This window comes from Staurois parvus, unplaced genomic scaffold, assembly GCF_062004578.1.
Source record: "Staurois parvus isolate SC_StPar_1 unplaced genomic scaffold, SC_StPar_1.0 ptg000371l, whole genome shotgun sequence".
NCBI classification, from domain to species: Eukaryota; Metazoa; Chordata; class Amphibia; order Anura; family Ranidae; genus Staurois; species Staurois parvus.
The window spans coordinates 2239915-2255043 of NW_028318167.1; the positions used below are offsets into that span (position 1 = coordinate 2239915).

The 15129-nt window shown below is 40.7% G+C and overlaps 1 protein-coding gene across 3 annotated transcripts in view; it reads left to right on the forward strand.

Moving 5' to 3' along the window:
- The window catches only part of CHD7 (chromodomain helicase DNA binding protein 7), a 188493-nt gene that overhangs the window by 78702 nt on the left and 94662 nt on the right, over window positions 1-15129 (forward strand). The gene's annotated exons all lie outside the window — the stretch shown is intronic.

Genomic DNA, 15129 nt, shown 5'->3' on the forward strand with positions numbered 1-15129 from the left:
AAAGAATCAGTCTTTCCAATTTAGGCGTCAACATGCATGTTTAAAGTGACCCTGCCATGAGAAGTGTATAGGGCTGCCACTGCTGGCCTTCTCTTCTGAATGTTTCCTGACTGTGTCTGGCAGAACATCCAAGTCACAGATCCAGAACAAGCATGCTGTAAATGAATGTCAGAATTCTTGATTTTAATTGTTGTGAGCCAGCAGCATGACAGCCAGGGAATTGGCATTCTCAAAAGGAGAGTTCAGTAATGGCGGTCTACACTAATCTCTCATGACAGAATTGCTTCAGGCAACCAACAGTTATGACCACCAACATGAATAGGTTTTTGATGCTTAGAAGATTAGACCATCACATTTGTAGATATCACTGGTCACTGCAGTGAACAGGCCATAGTCTTATGAATGAACAGAATGTTCAATCCTGTTAAAGGCTCAATAAGTACAATACAAAAGTGGTATTTTCATAACCCTCACCTATTCGCTTTTGTTTATGGTCTCAAAATGTGTGCTTTTGTTTATGGTCTCAAAATGTGTGCTTTTGAATTTGACATTCTTTTTGTTTAACCAAGGTTTTACAGTTAAAATACAGGAAAATAAAGATTCCCATGGGTTATATTTTTCTTGAATGTCTGTAAGTTTCTGGCTGTGAATAACTGAATTTCAGAGAGGTGGCTGTTGAGGAGAGCAGGAAATAGAATCATGACAAGTGGTTAAAATAAATCCAGAATCTTGGTGAGAGGAGTCTGTGGAGATTGTGTCCGGATGGGTTTATTCAGTAAAATTAGGATCAGTATGCAAAAGGCAGTAATTCATAGCAACTGTTAGGCTCCATGCGTTTTAATAACACTGGTAATGTTAGTTGTGTAAAGTCATGTTAAAAATGTGTGTTTGTTTAGCGTTTGCAGTTTTTGACCAAAAAAAATATTTTTTTCTGCTCAAAAGTCCCAAAACGCTGGTTTGTCACGATTTACCGTGTTTTGCCGTTTTTTTTTTCAGTGTTAGTGTTTTTACAGCTAGAAAACATCTCTAGAAACCCACTAGTTCTGGGGTTTTTTTCCATCCAAAAAACATTGATAACAGTCTGTATGCATGGACATACAGGATAACATGCTGGGGAGTTTACTGGCTGTAGAAAAAACCCCCACCAAAAGCCAAAAACAGCCGCTGTAAAAACATCCAGTGTGCATGAGGACGTACAGTCAACCTTCCTTTTACAGATGGGTGAAATCTAAATGGATGCTGTTTGTATGTATTGGACCTTACTATTCAGTTTCAAATGCTTTATTGTGGGTTTTGGCTGCGTTGTTGGCGTTCTTGTAGCTTTTTAAAGAATGTTTGTAGCTTATTATAGAATTCTTTTGAAAAATAAAAGCAATGCACAGCTTTGCACTAGTTTATGTTCTTTTCCAACAGTTTTATTTCTTGAGCTAGGTTTGTCATTCCACCTGAACTGGGCTTACAAATACCCTGGAGGAATGTCTGTGGTATTTGGTTTAAACATGGCTAGTAAACCGCATTGTAGATGATCTGACTTTACTGATAACCGCTACATTAAGGTTCCATGCACACTAGCATTTTTTTGGCTCCTAGAAGCTGTTGGCATTTATTTTTCTGCTCCTAGAAGCTAAAATGTGTTATCCAGTCTGTCTATGCACACGGTTTTAGGCTAGTAGTATTTTTCAAGCTTCAGCATTTAGGAGCAGAAAAAAGAGTTTTTGGGAGCGTTTTTCTGACAGAAAAAAAACGCTAAATGCTCCTACTAAAACTGCCAACTAATTGCTTTTTTATAGCTTTTTTTTCCTACATTTTACTGTAAAAACATTCCTAAAAGCTACTAAAACGATACTACAAGCCGGAACAAAAACGCTGTTATCAGCGATTTTTTTCATCCAGCTTTTTTTTCTAGCGTTTTTGAGCTTAGAAAAACTGCTAGTGTGCATGGAGTCTAATTCAATAATTCATGACTGTGCATACCCCAACCTAGGCATCATAGCTTCACTGAAATATGACACAGCATTGACCTGTATCTGCATTACAGCATCATAGAGCTTAACTGGGAATCTATGTATTCACAGGTGTGTTCATGTACCGTGTATGAAGCCATGTTTCGGATGGCTCTGCTTGATGCAGATATTCACAAACTTTTGGTGCATAAGTTACTTGTAATTGATATTGGTGATATTCCTGCCCCTAGAATGTATAGGCTGAGTATCCAGCAAATAATTTACTGTTTAGGTCCTGTTTGCGCTTTGTTTTTACAGTAGTATTGCAGGTATTGTAAGTGACTTACAAAAAGGGTGTGAAGAAGATCGCCTCTGCAATCTTTCCTAATGTTTTCATGGAATGGGAAGGCAGGTACTCCTTCATACTCCAGCTCAGCAGAGTGCTTTGCCTGGTGCTGACTTTTTACTTTTTTAGGTCTGATGCACTCAGGTATATACAGTCAGGTCCATAAATATTGGGACATCGACACAATTCTAACATTTTTTTATACACCACCACAATGGATTTGAAATGAAACGAACAAGATGTGCTTTAACTGCAGACTGTCAGCTTTAATTTGAGGGTATTTACATCCAAATCAGGTGAACGGTGTAGGAATTACAACAGTTTGCGTATGTGCCTCCCACTTGTTAAGGGACCAAAAGTAATGGGACAGAATAATAATCATGAATCAAACTTTCACTTTTTAATACTTGGTTGCAAATCCTTTGCAGTCAATTACAGCCTGAAGTCTGGAACGCATAGACATCACCAGACGCTGGGTTTCATCCCTGGTGATGCTCTGCCAGGCCTCTACTGCAACTGTCTTCAGTTCCTGCTTGTTCTTGGGGCATTTTCCCTTCAGTTTTGTCTTCAGCAAGTGAGATGCATGCTCAATCGGATTCTGGTCAGGTGACTGACTTGGCCATTGCATAACATTCCACTTCTTTCCTTTAAAAAACTCTTTGGTTGCTTTTGCAGTATGCTTTGGGTCATTGTCCATCTGCACTGTGAAGCGGCGTCCAATGAGTTGTGAAGCATTTGGCTGAATATGAGCAGATAATATTCCCGAAACACTTCACAATTCATCCTGCTGCTTTTGTCAGCAGTCACATCATCAATAAATACAAGAGAAACAGTTCCATTGGCAGCCATACATGCCCACGCCATGACACTGCCACCACCATGCTTCACTGATGAGGTGGTATGCTTAGGATCATGAGCAGTTCCTTTCCTTCTCCATACTCTTCTCTTCCCATCACTCTGGTACAAGTTGATCTTGGTCTCATCTGTCCATAGGATGTTGTTCCAGAACTGTGAAGGCTTTTTGAGATGTCGTTTGGCAAACTCTAATCTGGCCTTCCTGTTTTTGAGGCTCACCAATGGTTTACATCTTGTGGTGAACCCTCTGTATTCACTCTGGTGAAGTCTTCTCTTGATTGTTGACTTTGACACACATACACCTACCTCCTGGAGAGTGTTCTTGATCTGGCCAACTGTTGTGAAGGGTGTTTTCTTCACCAGGGAAAGAATTCTTTGGTCATCCACCACAGTTGTTTTCCGTGGTCTTCCGGGTCTTTTGGTGTTGCTGAGCTCACCGGTGCGTTCCTTCTTTTTAAGAATGTTCCAAACAGTTGTTTTGGCCACGCCTAATGTTTTTGCTATCTCTATGATGGGTTTGTTTTGTTTTTTCAGCCTAATGATGGCTTGCTTCACTGATAGTGACAGCTCTTTGGATCTCATCTTGAGAGTTGACAGCAACAGATTCCAAATGCAAATAGCACACTTGAAATGAACTCTGAACCTTTTATCTGCTCATTGTAATTGGGATAATGAGGGAATAACACACACCTGACCATGGAACAGCTGAGAAGCCAATTGTCCCATTACTTTTGGTCCCTTAACAAGTGAGAAGCACATATGCAAACTGTTGTAATTCCTACACCGTTCACCTGATTTGGATGTAAATACTCTCAAATTAAAGCTGACAGTTTGTTTCATTTCAAATCCATTGTGGTGGTGTATAGAGCCAAAAATGTTAGAATTGTGTTGATGTCCCAATATTTATGGACCTGACTGTACATTTATGTCCCAAAAATGCTGGATTCTTTCTGCCAGAAAAAAAAATGCTTCTATTGTTGCATATCTACTCTCGTTTATGCATATGGCGATAAACATGCATTCTTCTGGCCAGAATATTAATTTATTCAGGTCATTGGTTTATATTTAGATGCGTAAATTCTGCTCATAAGCTCCTCTATGAACGCAGCTGTGGTGCATTCGTTTATGCCTCTAAACCAGCCATTTTCAACCAGGGTTCCATAGAACTATAGGGTTCCTTCAGGGTGTCTAGGGGTTCCTTGACTTTTGGCTAACTGACCTCCCATTTGAGGGTGTCTTCATAGTTCCAGGTCCAAGGCTACTTGGCAGAGCCTGCGGCATGACTGTGAGGAAGTCATTGTGGCCACCCCTTTCTTCCCAATTACAGCCACAAATTTAACAGGCATTTTCCCAATGACCCCTAACAGACTAATCTTACCAGGAGTTCCCTAAGACCTGAAAATTATTTCTAGGGTTTTTCTTGGGTAAAAAGGATAAAAAAGGCTACTGTAAACTCTAAAATACTGGTCTAAACGCATGGCCACATAAGCTAATAAAGAACTGCTCTTAGAGACAAAAAAAAAATTAAGACCCCTCAACAGCTGCAGTTTTGTCTGCCCGTGAGCATGATGCCTAAAGCTGATTTGCAGACACGGAATTTTGTTTAAATATATTGTTTAATAGCCACAAATAATATCTACTTTTGTGTGAAACATCTTTGCAAACTCACTTATTACCTGCAGCAGTGACATCATGATTTTTCTATACATGGTCTGTGCAGAGAGCAGAACTGTGGGAGGGAACCTGCAGGCCCACCCACAGCAGACTGCCTGCAGAGAACCACAGGAGGGGGCAGAGACAAGACCAGTCACCTGCATCAGGAGAGGGAGCAGCAGTGACTGGTCTTTAATACAGGAAGCTCCTGTGGCAGTTTCATGCTGGATTACTGCACAGATCTCAAGGAAAGTTACAAAACAGACCTCAATTCAAGTAAGAATACAGACCTCATTTATTAAAAAAAAATATTTGCTTAACCTGGAGTTTACCATGAAGAAAATTTCTTATCCTAGAGAACACCCACAACCACGTTGCTGCTCAGTTTAAGTGAGTAAAAATGTACAAGGTTGATGTAGAGAAGCTCACGCTGTCCCCAAATGTCCTGATTGATACAATAGTTGGCAGTATGATGATGGTGACCCTGTAGGTGTTGCATTTCAAGCTTGTCTTAGCTCATATTAGCAAACTGGTAAAATAAGATCTTTCACTACAGGCAGTTACACGTAGCAGTTCTTGAAAGAGCCTACATGACATTAAGTGAACCCAGCCAGCAGATAAAACCGTTCTTTGCCTTTTTATATTACTTTGATGTCAGCTTGCCACATTTAACTAATTGAAGGGGTTGTATTGTTGGTGTTGATATTACACCAAAGGTGAGCCTCCCTTTGTGACAACAGAGCCACCCATTACAAAGTATTAGCTGCTGACTTTTATCTTGCCATGGCAGCAGAGTAGAGATCTGCAGCTTCTGTACAAAAGCTTAACTATTACTAGACATGGTGTGGGCTTTCCTCATGGTTATTGCTGTTATCAAACCATTGTTCTTTATGGTAAATGTCTTCAAGACTCATATTCATACAGGTCAAGCTGCAAAAGGTTTTCTGCAATAAAGTCTTCAAGGTTTGGCTTTTCTTCAGATGCAATTTTAGCATTTTCTTTGGCCCTTCTCTTTCAAAAAAATCTCAAAACCCCTAACCTATTACCCTTGTTGGGAAGATGCAAATCTTCGTTGTATGGCTGAGTTTTGTGTTACAGGCTTTATTGAAAGCATGTTCACTTTGAAACTCCAGCTAAAACTTTCATTATAGCTGTAAGCTGGCCACAAACGATGTAATATTCTTTTCTACAACCACGGGTGGAAGGAAAGAAAATTGCTCGATTCCCCCATCAAGACAGCTGGTGCTGATGGGGGAATCCCTCCCGCGGAGCTATTGTGTTCACCCAGTGGAGGGGGGGACAGTGATTACTGCTAGTGGCTATAGCTGCTGGCAGTAATCGCATGAAAAATTCGATAGGCTGGTTGTACCCAAGTTGTACAACAATTGAATTGGGTATAGTCAGTCTGCCCATAGAAGGTTTGAATCTTGGCTGGTTCAGGAGGGACTGGCTTCAAACCATCTATGGCTGGCTTTAGATACACTGTGAGAATATCTGTTGGCTGTTCAATTGCTGTCTGTCACCGCTGGGGAGATTTCTCTTCACTTCCTGTTTTTGGAGCGATTGTCTTTGGGACAAAAAGTAAGGGCAAAGTCCAAAATTAACAGTTGTCACCAGAACAGGGAGAGAGTGGGAAATCTTACTGATAGTGACACCTGTCCTGTTGATTGTTATCAAAGGTGAGATTTCCATTCACTTTGGACAGGAAGTGAGGTGAAATCTCCCAAACATGGACACAGGCAGCTATCCAAATCAAACAGCGGCTCTAAACCTTCCTTACGTTTTTTAATACTCGCTTTTTGAATAAGTAGAAGTATTAGAGATGATCAGATATTGTAGCTCCCTTTTACAAATGTTCTACTCTTTTCTAGATTATCACCAGCCTCCAAGGTTCAATTTCCAGAAGGCCTCTACTGCTGTTTTCTCGGCTGTTCATGATATTTCTGGTCAGCCAATCACAAGGCAATAATGAGAAAATTGATTGTTTGCCACATGTTGTCGTCATGGGATGACTTGCATATGTTTTATGAAACAACTTCACTTGAATTAAGAATATGTAGCTGAATGGGGGAAAAAAATTAGAACATGCCAAGCAATGACAGGGAAAAAAAGTCTTCAATTTAGTTGAGATTCGTTAGAAATATTTCCAGTACATTGAAAATTCTTCCTGAAGCCCTGATCTTTTCAGTAGAGAAGTATCCTATTGCTGCATTTGTCTAAACGCCATCAATGGTCACACAGCTGAACACTGTTTGTATCGAAGGTTGTTTTTAAACTTGTGCTCTGACAATTTGGGGTTGAAAAGAGGTCTAACTGCTGGAACTGTCAATTGAATGAAATCTAAGCAGGTTTTTGTTTTTTGTCATCTCTAAGCCGACTAGCAGAGATTCTCCTGTTTACAGATGAACTGTTTTATAAAATTAAGAACGCCGTTCATGAATATTTATAGAGAATGCTTTGATTTCCCTTACTGCTTTGTACATTACATGAGGAGGGGGCTAGAAAAGAGGCAAAGTTGCCTCTGGTCGTCCACACTACTAGTCACTGGAGGAGGGGGGCTTAGTACGGCTCGCGGGGTGGGATGTTTTTAACCTTTTCACTACTAGCCTCTCGACAACCAGTAGAGTGCTCTCACTTTTGACCCCTCCCTTTCTTTCTTTTTGAATACACTTCTGCCACATATTGAATATCAGAAGAGAATGAGTTAATGACACTGTAGAGTTTTTATTTTCTTTTTTTTTTTTTCTTTTTCAGTTGCACTGATTCACTAGGAAACTAATAAAAAATATATAAATAAAAGAGGACCACAAAACGCAGCAGCGCAGGTGTTGCCAATGTTTGAAAGCTGATTGAGGGAAGCAGATGGCTTGAGTCAATGGCATCCAGCCAAAAGAGCAGGTGCTGGTCACGTGAGCGCTGGTTACCAGGGTAATGTGATTGCTCTTGGCGTGCAGATGAAAGGAAAGGGGCCCAGCGTTCAGCTGTAGTGTTGTATAATTTGTGGCAGTTAGAGCGGAAATAAAGGCTGGAAATGGAGCCTCATGCTATGGGAGACTTCTGTCCATGTGCACTAGAAGCTCCAGGACAGTTGGGAAGACTCGCGTCTTGCTTTCTCCGAGAGGCTTGGTCCTTTTATTTCCTGCACTCCCATCTATTTTTATTAGAAGTTTTAACCTCTTACAGGAAACTTCCATACAACGTCTGACACTTTTTTTTTTTTTCTTCATTTGCTCAGTTGTGTAGACAGTGGGCGGCTTGTTTTACTTAATTTTTTTTTGTCTGCTAAAATGATCAACTTTTCCTTGTTGATGTGCTGTTACTTTGCTGCCTTGGTACGAAATGTGCTGTATTCAGACATTGATTGCTGAACTACAACTCCTAGCATGGACAGCAATTACCTGTCTTGCTAACACTTTTAGTGGCGGTTTGTGTGGAGCTTTAGTTCTCTGGAGTTGTCGGTGACATTGCGTTTTTTAGATTAGGTGCTTGTTGTTTTTATTTTGATATATATATATATATAATTAATATTTTTTGTGCCCATAACAATGAGGGCCCATTCACACCGAATATAGTGAGCTGCGCTGGGCAGCTTTGCACAAAAATGTTCCCAGCACATAGACCAGACCATTTGCTTTATGTCCTATTAGTTTACATCACTGGGTTGCACTGGCATGCACAGAAAAAAAAAATCAGAACATGCTTCAGCAGTGCATAAAGATGAATGAAAAGTAATTTTGTGAAATTTTAAATAAAAAAAAATATATATATATAAAAAAAAAAGGAAATTGTATTATTGGTCTTAAAGGATAAGTTCATCTGTCTTTAGGGTTGCAGCCGCTGCCTGATGTACATCCCGTACAGCAAGCAGATATATACTGACAGGTCTGCAGAAGACCTGCATGGCACCAGCGATCTGCTGATCACTGGTGCACTGCTTTACAGGCTCCTGCAACGAAAAATAATAAATGCACATTTTTATAACTGCATAAAATGTGCATGCATTATTTTTGTTCAAAAGGTGAACTTGTCCTTTAATGCATCCCACCACCCCTTCACAGCACACACCAGCTTACTGTTGTACACATGTTACTGATGTAAATAAGCCCTCATTCAGCTTAAAAGTTTTGCGAGTATTGTGGGCAACAATTATTTCTCCCATGCCACTCCTTGCATTTATCAGTTCCTTAAACACTCAGACAGGATGTGGTAGCCCATAGCAATGAATGCCAACTATTATTATTATACAGTATTTATAAAGCGCCAACAGTTCGCTCAGCGCTGTACATTACAAAGGGGGACAGAACATACGACAGTACAGTAACAATACAATGCAAAACTTGAGGGGTTCGAGGGCCCTGCTTTTTCGATCTTACAATCTAGGAGGGAGGGGATAGTGGTACAAGAGGAGATAGCTGTGGGGGATGGAGTGGTAGGAAGAGTGGAGGAGGTCGGCAAATTAGCAGGGGGTGGGGTAGGCTTCCCTGAATAGGTGGGTTTTCAGGGTGCGCCTAAAGGAGAGGAGAGTAGGTGAGTCTGATGGGTTACGACAGGGAGTTCCAGAGGATGGGTGACACCCTGGAGAAATCCTGGAGGCGGGCATGGGAGGAGAAGACCAGGGAACTAGAGAGAAGGAGGTCTTGTGAGGAGCGGAGTGTGCGTGTTTGGTGGTACAACTACAGCTGATTGTTAAACTGTACACATTTTGTAAAGTAGAATATGTCCTCAATATTTATTTATTTGTGTGTTTGTTTTTTCTACCTACAACAGTTAATCTTTGAAAATACATTTCATGGAAAATTTGCAAAAAAGTTTCCATGGATGGCCAACAGCTTTCATTGTGGAGCAGGGTTTATCCCACAATAATGCAAAATAGGAAGGGCAAACATTTTCCAGCCTGGCGTATTTGCTGGTTTTCAGTGAACATGTAGCTTGTCCAGTGAGCATGTATTTTGCATTATTGTATTGTTTTACTGTTTAAATGTAAAGATTTTCTTTTATTTTGTGCTCTCATATTTTTTTTTTTGTATTCAAGCAACTCCCATGGTCATTCAAAAAAAAAAAAAAAAAAAAGTTAACTTGCATGTTCTGCTCCCCATGCAACCAATCTTCACTCTTGAAGAGCTGCGATGGCTGTAGACCCTTCAGCATTCTATACGTCTGGATGTGTTCGATGGATGCTGGAACCCTTGGTGCCTGCTATAGTTTCCTTTTGTCAAACCACTGTGTCACTGACTGACTGTACTGTGTCTTCTAGTGGATCAAACCAAGCCTGCAACACACACCCTGGATCTTGGACTAGGCACTCCTGGAGGAGTGTTGGCTGGTGAAGATTCTTCAGCCTTCGTAGCTCTTTGAGGATGAAGATCTGCATTATTTTTCTTTGAGACATTCGTGAATTAAAATATACATACTCGCCTAGGTGGATCGATGTTGCATTTTTCCTACTCCTCTATGACTGAGAACAGACTGATCAAAGCCTGCTGATCACTCGGTTTTCGGTCTTCAGTTAGCAGAGAGCCAGTTTCTATCAGTCACTGTCTCTGCTCTGTCCCTCTAGTCCTGGGCTGTGAAGGGGACAGGAGTGGCTGGCTCAGGCTCTCAGCAGCTTACTGGGAGGCTGAGCTAGCTTCTCGTTCTCAATCTGGGTGGATCCTGACTTTCACCCCCAGTTCACATATATGTGGCTGTGCAGGCTGCGTTTTGCACGGGCACGAGAGCCCGTTCGTTTGGATGGACGCCCGTGACACGCACAGAAGAAGTCCCTGCACTTCTTTGGAAAACGCAGCCCGCACGGGAACCTCAGTTCCCAGTACGTTTGCGTTTTTCCAGTGCGGGCGGCGTGCTATTAGAACTAATGGCACCTGCCTGCGGGTCCGCAATTCTTTGTGCGGGTGGTGCGGCTGCACGGATTTTTGTGCAGATCCGCAGTGGAACCACCCGCACAGATGTGAACGTAGGGTAAAGTCAGGATCTCTCCAGGGTCAGGACTGGCTACAGTCCTGCTCAGCCACTGTTGACTGAATACGGGTCACAGGAGAAGTATGACCAAAAGAGCTTTGACAAGATTTATCTTTTTAAGGTGTATTAATAGCCAAAACCTTTTTTTTTTCTTTTCTAGTTTGGATAGAGTTGGATTAGAATTTCTGAAAAATTTTAGTGCAGTTTGAGGCTCAGTTAGGCCTTTACACTTCAAAATATATCATTTGACCCATGTTTTTGAAGCACTCTGAATGCCAATCAAATCAGCTCTCAGTAAATAGAATGGTTACCTTACAGTCCAGTACATGCTGTTGAGTTTGCGCTGCTTTGCTTCAGACATTTGTCCGCATGTTGCTTTTTTGGTTTTTCACTGCTTCTCCAAAGCCTCCATAGATGTCTATCTTAGCGCTCCCTTGTTGCACCTGCAGTGGTAGACAGGCGCTTCAGAGTTGGCTTCGCTTTGTATTTCATGTGTTGGGGGAAAAAATCAGCTCACACCGAGCATTTGCCAAACTTCATTAAAGCTGCACAAAATCATCAAAAACATAAAAAATGTATGTTAAAGTGGTAGGATTCCTTCACTTCGTGACTGGTTAAAAAAAAAAAAAAATGTCCTCAGGACAGGAAGCAGAAATACCTCCTAATAGCAATACAGACAGAAATGAAAATTGTTTTTATACGCCAAGAAGGGGAATGCTAGAATCCTGTCCGATTTTGTTATTGTTGGTTCCCCTGTTGCAGTTTTCCCTTCCACTTCACTTTACTGTCTGCTGAAAGGTAACCCCATAACAGAACGTGAGGGGACATCTCTCTTACAAGATCCCTTTAAAACCTGACTGCGATTTAAACATTTTCCCATTCTATCCAAAACTAAAAGAAGAATGTATTCATTTGAATATAGAAGCACTTTAATCTAGTGACAGCTGCTTAAAGCTGCACACCAGGATAAGCAAATACAAGAGTCATGTGTATTGTATTCTGTGTATTTCTTCCAGATCTATGCAGTAATCCTTACAAACTTCCTGTAATAAAGACTGGTCACTACTGCTCTTTGTGCAGGGTGACTGGCCTGGTCTCAACCCCCTCTTACCCCACCCCCCCCCGTAGGTTTTCTGCAGACAGCCTGTAGTGGGTGGGATCTGCCACTGCTCTGTGTAGCACGGTGATGTCACTGATACTTTTACAAGGTAGTATCTGAGTTTGTAAAGGCATTTGGTGCACACAATGTGGGTTTATATCCTATGTGACTATAGAGTAATGTTTGAATGTGAAAAGTTTAATTTTATTGGAAAGTTGATGCAATTTTGAAAATTTTAGCTTTTAGTTATTGTGGAGACTTGGTTAGGATTTTTGTTCTCCTAATTTTTAGCTTTACTTTGTGCCTTGGATGTTTTCTGGGTCAGAGGTCACCTGAAGTCTGACAGTATGGGGTCAGAGGTCACCTGAAGTCTTGAAAGTAAACTGCCTGTACACTCTGAAGATGGGAGATCTTGTGTGAGGTTGAACAGGTGACAGATCAGCAACTGCCAGACTTTTGGAACAAGTGTGCAGATATGGACATCATCATTTTTTGTGATTGGACTTCTTGTTTCTGAGTATTAAAGCCCTTGGCATGGCTTTTAGCGCTTCTTTAGACCCATACGCTTGCATTGTAAGAAGATACAGCCAAGCCCACCCACAGTGCAACTATGCTAAAGCAGGTAGAAGAGCCTGCATGTACAAGAGCAAATATAGCTGCCTCCATGTACATATACAGTATTTCTACAAACTATACATGGAACAACATGAACACACATAGAAAAGATAACATTAATATAATGTTTAGTATGAGTGAATTTATTAATCCCTCTCGCAGAAGGAGAGAAGTCTAACCATGTATGCCCAGCTTCAGTGCTTTATCATATCCTCCACACAAGTCCATGTAAATTCCTGAACATCTCCATCTCCCATGTAAACTTTGTCTTGCACATCTCTCCTTTGAACTTAGGTAAAAATCTGTATTTGTGCCTAGAGCTTCAGAGCAGTGGAAGTGGGTATCACTACGAAGACTGACTCAGTGATGATCGAATAATATTATTATTATTATTATTATACAGGATTTATATAGCGCCAACAGTTTGCTCAGCGCTTTACAATATAACGGGAGACAATACAGCAACAATACAGTTCAATACAAGAGGGATCGGAGGGCCCTGCTCCTTGGAGCTTACAATCTAAGAGGGAGGATCAGGTCAGCTCATAAAATGACATGCATCTATGGAGAATATTTATAAAACGGTGAATGTGACTTTCACAATACATTCTCTAGTGGCAAATCAGTAATTTAAAATACTTGCATCTGAAGAATTCAAAGCAATGAATTTTTGGTGAATGCCAGGTTTACTGCTCTATAAGGTCTCGTGCACACTGGATGTTTGGCAGTCTGTCCTAGACACCTTTCCTTCTGGCAGCTGCATTTTGGTAAAAACTGCTTGACAGAAAAAAAAAAACACTTGACGCATGTAAACGTCTGTAATATGTTTAGGTGCATCAAGCACTTGGGCTTATTCATTTGGGCTTGGGTGTAATAATTAATTCTAGCCTTTGAAATGAATTACTGCTTACACATGTCTAAAACACATTGCACAAATTTACAGTCAAAACACTGCTACCAGGAGGAATGACAAGGAGATATGGCCAAAAGTGGTGTGTGTGTGTTTGTTTTCTGCCTCTAAACACCTATATGTGCATGGACACATAGGCTAACATGCAGGGGTGTTAAGAGGCAGGAGAAAAAAAACCGCCAGACTCCTCTAACTAGCGTTAAAAACTTCCAGTGTGCATGAGGCCTAAATATGCCCCTATGTTTGTAACTCACTAAGGCTTCCAAATGTAGAATATCCACATTACCAGTTGGCGCTCAGTGGTAGGACAATGCTAATACGATGGAAATGTCACATATTTCACTGGACTGTTTACATTAAATGTGTGCTTTTATAGACTCCTTTTAATTTTTTTGAATACACCTCTTAATAGTAGGTGCCGGAGAGTGTAGCCATTACATAAGTGTGAGAAAAGGAGAGGTATTTCCCAAAGGAAAAAGTGCGTACATGGGTCAAGCCAAGTGTATCGCTCATAAAACCAGACAGAAAGCACAAGCTTGTTATAAATTAACAGATGATGAAAGCCTCGCTGATGTCACCTGACAGGAACCCAATACACATGCAGACATGTCAGATGGGGCCATGCACTCAGGACCTTGTAGTTTGTAGTCGGCATGTATTGAACTTTGGATATAAAGCCTCTTCCCCATGTCGCTTAAATATCCACGTCTTGTTTTATTTTCTCCACTCTTCAGCCAACAGAATAGGCTCTAAAACTACAGTTCTGATATATTTCAGTCAAGATTTATAGAAATTATATTTCTATAAATAATTTTTATCAATACCCTGTACATAGGAAACTGCACTGCTTTTAGTAAATGTTTCTTAATTTGATATTTCACGATTTCCAGTATTTTTTTTTAAAAATTGATAGTGTATTCTACAGCATTCACATCAATTCCTGCTCCCCTGAGGAGCTCCCAATCTAATGTCTACCACACTCATAAATCCATGGAGAAATCTCTCAAACATGAAGAGAGCATACAAACTCTATGCAAGTTGCATCCAAGGTGGGGTTTACCCAAGATCTAACCACCATTCTGCCCTAAACTATGGACTGATTTGTGATTATAGGAATTAGTAACTGTTACAGCCTACTGCAGACAGGACCGTGAAGTGATGAAATCTGGTTCCTTTGGATTGTTGAGCTCCCTAATGCCTTAGTAAATAAGCAATAATGTCTTCCAGATGAGACAGCATGGTTTATTTATTAAAGAATAGACTGTTTGCTTGGCAAGTCACCCTTTTTAGGACAGTGTGCACGTACATAAACTTAACTAATGAGGACATCTGACAGCACAGTATAGAGAGGGTTAATTATGGCAAACATAACTCCCTAGCCCCTCAGAAACATTATATCGCATAGGAGAGTTAGGTAGGCTATACTTCTCCTGGATTAAAAAATAAAAATGTAAACCTTTTTAAACCGGTAAGTAGCAATTTTTTAAATATGTTTTTAAAGTCATGTTATGTGAATGAGAATGTAACAAAAAGCAAGTGGCTGCCAGCAAAAGTCTATATACACGTTAATAACGAAGATGAAGCTGGTGTTTACTTTTGTTAACCAGCCATTTGCCATTTTGGCCCCATTCGCATATCGCTTAGCGGGAACACAGGTTCCTGCTAGCAATTTGAAAATCATGTGTTCACACACATTTCTACATGTCCCGCATTGGGCAGCCCATTCACTTGAATGGGCTGCGCTATGTCC